The sequence below is a fragment of the Callithrix jacchus genome, chromosome 7 (genome assembly GCF_049354715.1).
Source record: "Callithrix jacchus isolate 240 chromosome 7, calJac240_pri, whole genome shotgun sequence".
NCBI classification, from domain to species: Eukaryota; Metazoa; Chordata; class Mammalia; order Primates; family Cebidae; genus Callithrix; species Callithrix jacchus.
This window is the reverse complement of record NC_133508.1, coordinates 144132123-144142532: the sequence shown is the minus strand read 5'-3', so window position 1 is coordinate 144142532 and position 10410 is coordinate 144132123. Positions and strand designations below refer to the sequence as shown.

The 10410-nt window shown below is 36.2% G+C and overlaps 1 long non-coding RNA gene across 1 annotated transcript; it reads right to left on the bottom strand.

Annotated features, from left to right (window-relative positions):
• Window positions 1-379: 379 nt before the first annotated feature.
• On the bottom strand, window positions 380-10126 carry LOC128928237 (uncharacterized). Its single transcript, XR_008473065.2, has 3 exons — window positions 10063-10126; window positions 678-761; window positions 380-472 (listed from the first exon to the last, which is right to left on the bottom strand). It is a non-coding gene; the product is annotated as an uncharacterized LOC128928237 (long non-coding RNA).
• Window positions 10127-10410: the final 284 nt, after the last annotated feature.

Below are 10410 nucleotides of genomic sequence, written 5' to 3'. Positions count from 1 at the left end.
ATTTATACAGAAAAGAGGTTTATTTCTTACAGTTCTGGAGACTGGAAAGTCTAAGGTTGAGAAATCCAGATCTGCTGAGGGCTTTCTCACTGTATCATCCCATGGTGGAAGGCAGAAACACGAGAGCACGCTCAATGTTGTTGAGCGCGGGGAGAGGGAAGGGGGCTGAATTTAGCCTTTTACCAGAAACCCAGATAAATCCAGCCTTCATGAATGAATCACCCCTTAAAGGAACCTCCCCACACTGTTGCATTAGATATTAAGTTTCCAATGCATAAATTTGGGGGAAACATTAAAACCATAGAAGCTTCTAAATAATGCTCAAAGTTTGATTTTATGCCCAACCACCCACAAAGGAGAAATTTTCATCCACACTCACCATTAGTCTCTGGCAATTGGACTTCCAAAACGATCGAAAAGTTAAACACATCCATCCATTGATTGGATTCTTTAGTCTCTTTGTTGCATGTGGCTGAAATGGAAAGAGTATCCTTTTTTTAAAATTTATTTATTTTACTTTAGGTGCATACTATATCTGGCATTTCTCACCATGTTATCCCTCCTCACCCTCCCCTTCCTCCCCACCCCTCACTATCTCTCCCCTACCCCCCCCAACTGCCCACAGTATGTGATGTTCCTCTCCCTGAGTCCATGTGTTCTCCTTGTTAAACACTCACCTATGAGTGAGAACATACGGTGTTTGGCTTTCTGTTCTTGTGTCAGTTTGCTGAGAATGGCGGTTTCCAGATTCATCCAAGTCCCTACAAAGGACACGAACTCATCATTTCTATGGCTGCATAGTATTCCATGGTGTATATTTACCACGTTTTCTTTGTCCAGTCTATCATTGATGGGAATTTGGTTTGTTCCAGGTCTTTGCTATTGTACACAGGACTGCAATGAACATACATGTTCATGTGTCTTTATAGTAGAACAATTTATAGTTCTTTTTGTATATACCCAGTAATGGGATTGCTGGGTCAAATGGAATTTCTATTTCTAGATCCTTGAGAAATCGCTACACTGTCTTCCACAGTGGTTGAACTAATTTACAGTCCCACCAACTGTGTAAGAGTGTTCCTATTTCTCCACATCCTCTCCAGCATCTGTTGTCTTCAGATTTTTTAATGATCACCATTCTAACTGGCGTGAGATGATATATCAGTGTGGTTTTTAATTGCATTTCTTTAATGACCAGTGACGATGAGCAAAATATGTTTGTTGGCCTCATATATGTCTTCTTTTGAAAAGTGTCTGTTCATATCCTTTGCCCACTTTTGAATGGGGTTGTTTGTTTATTTCCTGTATATCTGTTTTAGTTCCTTGTAGATTCTGGATATTAGCCCTGTGTCAGATGCGTAGATTGCAAAAATTTTTTCCCATTCTATTGGTTGCCAGTTCGCTCTAATGATGATTTCTTTTGCTATACAGAAGCTCTCGAGTTTAATTAGATCCTATTTGTCTATCTTGGCTGTTATTGCCGTTGCTTTTGGTATTTTAGTCATGAAGTGCTTGCCTATGCCTATGTCCTGAATGGTTTTGCCTATATTTTCTTCTAGTGTTTTTATGGTGTTAGGCTTTATCTTTCTCTCATCAGAATTCTTCTCTTTTTTTCCATGAGTGGAGAAGGTAAGCATTGCTCCATCCCTCCATACTCAATCATTGGGATATATACCTCCAGATATTTTATTCTTTTTTCCTCTTGTTATTTTTAATTGATGAGGTTGTTCTGTGTGTATTCTTCTCATTCATGTTTTTATATTTTTATTACAGATATATGTAATCATAAATAATAGTCAAAATTTATAGTTCTTTTATTACATCAGTCAGTAGTCATTATTCTGATGGCACACACACGCACGTGCGCGCACACACACACACACACACACACCCCACACACAAAATTTAGGCTTCACAATGATCCTTTGAGCTAGATACTGTCATTATTCCCAACTTAGTTATGAGAAAACTGAAGCCCAAAATGTTACTTGCCCAAAATCACAGTTAGAAAATAATGAAGCTGTCTCCAGATTTTATATTCTTAATCAATATATTTTACTGTTTGTTCATAAAAGATGAAAGCATGAATGATATCTTTTATTTTCTTTTTACCTGAAGTGTCTGCTTTAACATGTCTTGTGGTGCAAGTTGACTGGTAATGAATTCGTTCATCTTTTGTATGTCTAAAATTTTGTCTTTATTTTCAGCTAGGCATATTCATTGGGTATAGAATTCTAGGTGTACAGTGTTCCCTTTCCCTGTGCTTAAAATATATTGCCCCACTGTCTTCCTACTTGCATTGTTTCTAATAAGAAAACTTATACAATTCCTAAGTTTGTTTCTCTCTGGATAACATGTCTTTTTCTCTGGTGCTTTTATGATTTTCTCTCTATCACTGCTTTTTAGCAATTTTAATTAAGCTATACATTGATATTGTTTTAGTCATGTTTCTTGTGTTGAGGTTCATTGAGTTTCTTGAATATGTGGATCAGGCCTGGCAAGATGGTTCATGCCTATGATCCCAGCACTTTGGGAGGCTAAGGCAGGTGGGTCATTTGAGGTCAGGAGTGCGAGACCAGCTTGGCCAACACAGTGAGACTTCATCTCTACTAAAAATGCAAAAATTAGCCAGGCGTGGTGGCAAGCACCTGTAATCCCAGCTACTCAGGAGGCTGAGGTAGAAGAATCACTTGAACTCAGGAGGCAGAGGTTGCAATGAGCTGAAATTGTGCCACTCAACTCCAGCTTGGGAGATATAGTGAGACTCTATCTCAAAAAAAAAAGTTCAATTTCCATCAAATTTGTAAAAAGTTTAGTCATGACTTATTCAAATATTTTGGTTCTCCAACTCCCTCCCTTGAGGACTCCAAATGAAGTTGTTCTATAGCTTTGTGATGCTCTTTTTATTTTTAAAAAATATATTTTTTTCTGTATGTTTCATTTTGGATGGTTATATTTCTATACCTTCAAGTTTACCAATCTTTTCTGTCACAATGTGTAATCTGCCATTAATCCTGGCTAATATATTTTAAATTTCCAGTATGGTAATTTTCATTTTTAGAAATTTAATTGAGTTTTTTTTAAATATCTACTATATTTTCATTTAACTTTTTAAACATATGGAATATAGTTATCATAAGAGTTTCAATGTCTTTGTTTGCTAATTCTAAAGTCTATGTCAATTCTGGGTCAATTTCACCTAATTTATTATGGCTTATGCTTTCATGCATAGGCTTAATTTATTAAGCCTTATTATGGCTTGTGCTTTCGTGGATTTTTTCCATGCCTGGTACTCTAATTAAAAGCTAGATCTTATGAATTTTACCTTGTTTGGTGCTGGAGAATTTTATACTTCTACAAATCTTCTATAGTTTGTTTTCGATTACTTGGAAGCAGTTTGATCTTTTTGGATCTGGTAAATTATAAAACTGATTTGTCAGTAGGTTAGGAGCACTCTTTAGTCTATAATTATTTTTCAGCTATTGAGGCACTGCCTTCCTGGTCACTCTACCCAATGTCCTGTGAATTAAGAGGTTTTGCAGTCTGGGTTGGTCAGAACAGACATGCTTCTTGGCCCTATGTGAATGTTGGACCCTATTTATTCTAATTATTTTGGAAAGTGTTTTCTTGTCTTGGACAATTTTCTCACACACTTGCATTGATCAGTACTCTGCTGAATGCCCATAAGGGTGAGATGTGAAGGTGGAATGCAGCCCTCTACAGAAGACCAGGGACTTCTCTTTGTACAGCTCTGTCTTCCATAGTTAATTTTTCCTTTGAACACTGGCTGTCTTAATCCTCCAGGAAGCTCAGCTCTGTCTCTTCACCTCACGGAATCTACCAGGTTTCACTCTCAGTTCCTTCCCTGTCATAGTCTAAAATCTTTTTCAAGGCTAATATGATGGGGCCCAACTTGTTTGTTTGTTTGTTTATTTATTTATTTATTATTTGCTTGCTTTTTCTATTGTTTAAGGAGGAAGGGTAAGGGGTAAATTTGATCTCTGTTATTCTATCTTGGCTGGAAATGGATGACTGAATTATATGGCTACATATTTTAATTAAAAATATTACATATATGTTTTTACTTTGTACATATTCTTTTGAAACTTACTTTTTCTACTCAATCGTATATGTCAAAATTTATACCTCCAGACTCTTTAGTGTATTTCCTTTTAACTGTAATTTAGTAGAAATACTATGCTAATACTTCTGTTTCCTTATCAATAGCTTGGCATAGTTTTTAACTAGTTACCATTAATATAATGGAGTAGTTCACACTACAAATGTTCAGGTTTTTTAATCTGTAAAATGCCGATAGCAACAGCAGAGTTGCTATCAGCATTATAGAATGTGTATTATGTTATTCAAAAGGAACAAAGTACACAACAGATACTCAGTAAGTATTAATTTATTCCAACATGGTTTTCTCTCCTTCTTTTTCCCTATTAATTTAATTTCTCTTTCTTTCTACTTTATCTTGCCTTTTTGGATTTATCAAACCAGGTTAACAAATTCATTAAAACAAGTATGTAATTACGGGTCAGCAGTCATTTTATAAGCTACAGGCATGAGGAAGAGAGGCAGTCCAAATGATGCCATGCGAATTGTTTTGACTGAACTTTTTGGTTTTTAAAATTCTGGACTTCTAGGACTCAGCTATTCCGCTAGTAGCAGAAAATATGGGAAAGCCCCTGGGGAAAGGCCACAAATAGTACTTCAAAGCACTGTGGTTCCTTGGAGAGGTGGGAAAGCAGGGCACTAAATTATATTGCCCAGGTGTGCAGAGACTGCTTTTCTCTGTATCTGAATAATTTGCTCCTGGAGAAGCTAATTCTTTTTACATTTTGGTAATCAAAGTTCCATGGATAAATGCTGCTTTTTCTGACTTCGTTTTTTTTTTTCTTTTTTCTAGATTTTATTTAAAACATCTTAAATCAGATCAAAGGGAGCTTGAGGCTGAGCCTTCAGGTATCCAATTGAAGTCACTTTTTAAGCAGTTTCCCCATGACCTGTGTTTCCCTTCTTCCACGATCTGTATTTTGCTGCCAGGCTCATCTTCCTTAAGTAAACTTCGCAGATATGGATGGTTCCCCATTGTCTCCTAAATTGAACACAAAAGTCTCAACCAACTTTCAAGCCTCTACACACTGTGATCTGTAAGATATCTTTTCATATTTATGCTCTAGTGATACCCTTTTGGTACCCTGCATTTCAACTCCATCGGACTTTTGACTTAGGGCTGCCGCAGGGGCTGTACAGTAGTGAACTGCACAAAGGCAGCAGGATAAGGGGACTGAAACTCAGCCTGCGCTCTTGCCTAGCTACACACTTTCAGAGCTGTGGCCGCACAAAAGAGGTGCTTTTTGTCTACAGTGAAGGAAAATGAGATAAGGCCAAGATGGTCCTGTTAACTCAATGCTCACCAAACACACCTTACAATTTCCTGCGTCTGTGTCTTTGCTCATGTTCATTATCTTGTGTAGATTCCCGACCTCTTTTTTCTTCAATAAATTCCTTTTCATCCAACCCACTAAAGCTGTCAAGCTTTACTGCTGACCTGATGCTCATACTTGTGGGTTTAATCTTTTCTCTGGTAATTTATTGGTTGACCTCCCTCTTAAGTCCCTCTTCTTTTGGTTTCTACATCATGTCACTTTCCTTATTTTCTTTTAAAGATTTGACTAGTCACATTTGGGCTTTCTTGGATTCCTCTCACCTCACCTTATTTCTTGACTCTGGAGTGTTATTATTCCTCAGGTTTTTGGTCTTTATCTTTTTCTCTGCCTGGTGTATATGTTCTCCCTGGTTGATTGCATTTTCTAGCATGTCTTCAACTCACATCTATGACTTGACTCTGAAATCTTTCTTGAGTTCTAGACCCATGTCTTCAACTGCCTGCTCAGGTATCTTTTTTTGAGTGTATCCCTAAATCATATGTGTAAAATAGTATTGAATGTCCACCTTCAAAGCATGTCATCAACCTGTATTTCTGTCTCAGTTCTTGGCAGCACAATATACCAGTTTCCCAAATTATAGTCAGAAAATTCTTCCCTCCTCTCTACTGCTGGCAGTTAATCAATTTTCAAGGCAATTCTACCTTTGAATGTTTCTCATCATCCTTTCTTCTTGTCTATCCCAACTGCTATTGCCTTAGTTCAAACATTCATCTTCTTAAGGCTAGACTATTACAAAACACTCCTCTTTTACATTTCTTGTGCTTCTTGATATTTCAACCCATCCTACACACTGCTGACCTAATTATCTTTCTAAACATTGATTTATCATATCCTTATCCACCCCCTGCCTTAGGATCAAAAAAACAAAGCACCAATTAATGGAATGCCCATTCTTGTAAACACAGTGCTAAACATTTCACATACATTTGTTGTCTCATATAAAGTGCATAGTAATCCTGATGCAAAGATAATATTATGTTAGAGATTAAGAACGCTCAGAAAGTACAAATAATTTTCTCACAGAGAAATGGCCAAGTATTTATTTAAAGATGTTACTCTGATTACAAAGCCCCTACCTGTGTTGTAACCCTCACTGCCCCTTTTGAGATTTGTACTTTAATGCAAATATTTCATGTTTTGAATAGCCTTGTCAAGTTACTTAACTTAGGTATAATAACAATTATGACAATATAAAACTCAGAGATTTTTTTCTTAATAAAAATGAAATACATATGAAGTACATTGAAAATAATAAGTAATATGCAGATGTAAGTTAATATTACAGACACTTCAGGGTCCTGATGATACATATTTTCTAAAAGTTTATTGATTTGCCAAGTCAAATTGATTCTTATTTTTTCAGTGCACTCATTGCTGTTGGTGTATATCTCAGTTTATTTTATTTATCTATAATTTTTTTCTCTGCATAACTGAGTTTTTTGAGGACAAAGGCTGTGTCTCCATCATTGCTATATGCCTAGCACCTATCAAATTACCTGACAGAGTAGATGGAACACTGCCAGCCAAAATGAAAAACAAAAACCTTAAGTTTAAATTAATGCAATATCATGAAAGATATTTAAAGCCAGCAAGATATCCTGTTCACCTTCAAAGTCGGTAAAGATTTATAGAGAGCAGAGACTGAATTTCAAAAAGAAGATTTGAGAAAAGAAATCGATAGACAGATTAGATTCTCAATTCAAATATAAACCTTTAAAATATTACTGTTGCAGACCTTTTTAAATAGCCCTTTCAAATTGCCCAACAACAATCATTTTTTTAAAAATCAAGAAATAGACTTCCCCCTACTTCATCTAAACCTGCATAGAAATAATATGCGGTTTGTTCTCAGCTTTTAAGGGTCCATAAGTGTGGATATAAAAATTTGGGTGTTTTTAATATTTTAATAATCTTACTGAAATTGCTTAATTCCCTGGATTAGATGGTCTGGCTAAGAAAATATATTTTCTCCTCCGTGGGCTAGAAGTAAAGCAACACATTTTGAACATAATAGGTAATGACTGGCTTCTGGTGATATAATGGAAATTATTGGAACAAGTTAGGAGATTAAAGACTGTGACTAGAACCCCATCAGATGGCCGCTGTAATGAGCTGAACATATCCTATGTGTGATAAACCTTGGATACAAATGCTAAGTGACAGTAAAAATGAGCCACTGGTAGCACTGGAAAGTGCTAAGTGTCTGTCAACTTATTTATTACTTATTAGTTTACAACTGACTTATGTGAAATCGTAAAAATATTGTGAAATCACAAGTACAGAATGTAAGTTAAAATCTGTGTAAGTGTAAGACAATATAGGGCTAAACATGAATAAATGTAGTTTTGTAAGCAGACAAATTATTTCATATTATGGTGTCCATAAAGAAATACTAAAAGGAAAATTATCATGATGAAAACATCGATACCATGGCATGAAAATTTTAAGGGCATAATAAACTTATTTTTACTAAATGAATGCACCAGCATAAGCACCGAAATGAAAATATAAAACATTACCAGCATCTCAGAAAATTTCCTCATAGATGCTCCCAGTAGTTATTCATTGAGCCCCTGTTTCAGCTCAGCTAAAAGGTAACCACTATTCTGACTTTAATACCACATATTAGATTTCCCTCTCTATGCACTTTATGAGATCAAATAATTCAGTGTGTATTTTTGTCCTTGACTTTTTACACTCTATATTATGCCTGTGGCATTCATCTGTGTGATGGTATATGGTAGTAGTGTGCTCTTCATTGTTATATGGTACCCCACTGTTTGAAAATACACTTAAAAATGTTTTCCTGCTGAGGGACAACTGGTTTTTTTCCCAAGTTGTAGCTGTTACTGATAATGCTGCTCTGAGCATTCTCTTATGTATTAATATCTGTATGTATCTGTTGCTGCATATCTGTACACATTTGGTTGAGTATATAATTAGAGTGGACTTGTTAAACAATATGAATGCGTGTGGTCAGAGTTTGTATAATAGATTCTGTAAATTTTCCAAAGTGATTTTACGACTTCTACTTCAACTAGCAGGGAGTGAGTGTTCCAGTTCTTCCATATCTTAACAGTTGGCATTTTCAGATTGATAGATTGATGGATAAAATTTTAGTCATTCTAGTGTGTACATGGCAATATCTCATTTCAAACTCAGCTATCATTCTTTTATTTATCTCCTCCTTTCGTAGATTGTGGTTTAGTATTAAAGATGCCTCGTTGGTTCTAATAGTGTTATCATTTGGTTCCTTGTTTTGACAAGTTCTATTTTGTTTAGTCTAATTTCTGCTACCAAGTACTGCTGAGTATTGTTGTTGTTTCTGAATTTTATGTTTATCATAATAAAGACATCAATTTTCAATTTCTTTGCAAACAATTTGTCCTGATTCATTTGGTGTGATATTGATCCAATGAAAATTTCAGAGTAAAGATTAGGGGGTTGTGGAGTATACGCTAATTTGGAATGCACGCCCTATGCATATTTTCCCAAGATAATTCAAGGATTTGAATTTATTTTCCTCTAGCACTTCCTATTGGTGGTGAGTCAGAGAAGACTAGCGGACACCAGTCAGGGGCTGCAGAACCAGCAGTAACCAAGCCCTTTTTACAAGCATTTGTATACTCTCCATGAAATATGAATGGTTAGAATATGAGTTTTTAAGAAGTGGATGTGGCTTCTTTAATTGCCCTTTCCCCTCCGCTAACTTAATGCAGATCAACATAGTGACCTTGGAAGATGGTGGCGCCATATGTAGAAACTACCTACTTTTCTGCATTACTATTTCGAGGAGGGTCTTCCACAGATTAGGAATATTCATTTTGAACATTGTAGGAGCGAGCAATAAACTTCTGATATGTTTGGGCCACTTTGAATTTGGGGGTTTGTTTAAATCATCTAGCTTTTAATATAAAAACTGGAACCTTGGAAAAGAGTGATTTCTCCAACAAATAATTAAAATATGTGGCTTTGGCTTGGTAATCACTGGAGGGCAAGAAAAGGCATACTAGAGGCTGGGAAAATGACAATCTATATTTTACAGGAACAAAACATTTGGTAAAACTGCAGATCACTTAGAAGCCAATCAATTGGGAGTACAGCCACCTGATTGTGTACTAGCTGCTTCTTACAACACATGGAAATGTATTATAGAACAAAACAAAAGTTTGAGAAAAACTGGCAGTTTGATAGCAGGAATGAAAGCGGGTAGAAAGATTCTGAAAGCTTTAGGGCTTGTAGAATTGGAAAAATTGTCTGCTCCTACATTCCAAACAGCAAGAAATGAAACTGAAAACGGCGTCCAGGCAGACACCACTGACTTTTGAGACATGGGAGTAAGGAAGGAAAGAATTCATGTAGGCTTGAAAATTATGCTCAAGGAAGAAAATCGGTCCTAGTTACTGGCACATGGAAATACTGGGAAATAAACAAATTAGAATCTACTAAGATTTTGAGGTATTCTAATTGATAAAACCCACATGAACTGGTCAAGTAAAAGCCTGTGACTATAAAACTATTTTCCAACCCTCAAACTGGCACCAGCAGGAAAGAGTTTCTGGAAGTTGTATAGATCCCCAAGTCTGGTTCAGTCTTCAATACTCACAGAAGATAAGGTACCAGGACAGACCTCCCAAGGCTGGAACCAGAGACAAGAGGCTGTGAGGGGCAAGAGAATTTTTTTACCAGAGAGCCGATTTATAGTCTAATCTGGGAATATTCCCTACTGACAAATAGGCGTTACTAATGCTTACCTAGCAGGAGTTAACTATTTCTGTGGAGTTTTACTGTTTTCTCTTTTCTTTTCCAATTGGGAGTTTTTTATTATAGCCCTCCTCTTTCTCCTTCTCTATTGTATATTGAGAGAAAGATAGAGGTAAGCTGGGGAGAAGAGGAGGATGTGGCAACTAGAAACAAATTTGTCTGTAATGTGTAGGAGTCATTAGGACCTGGT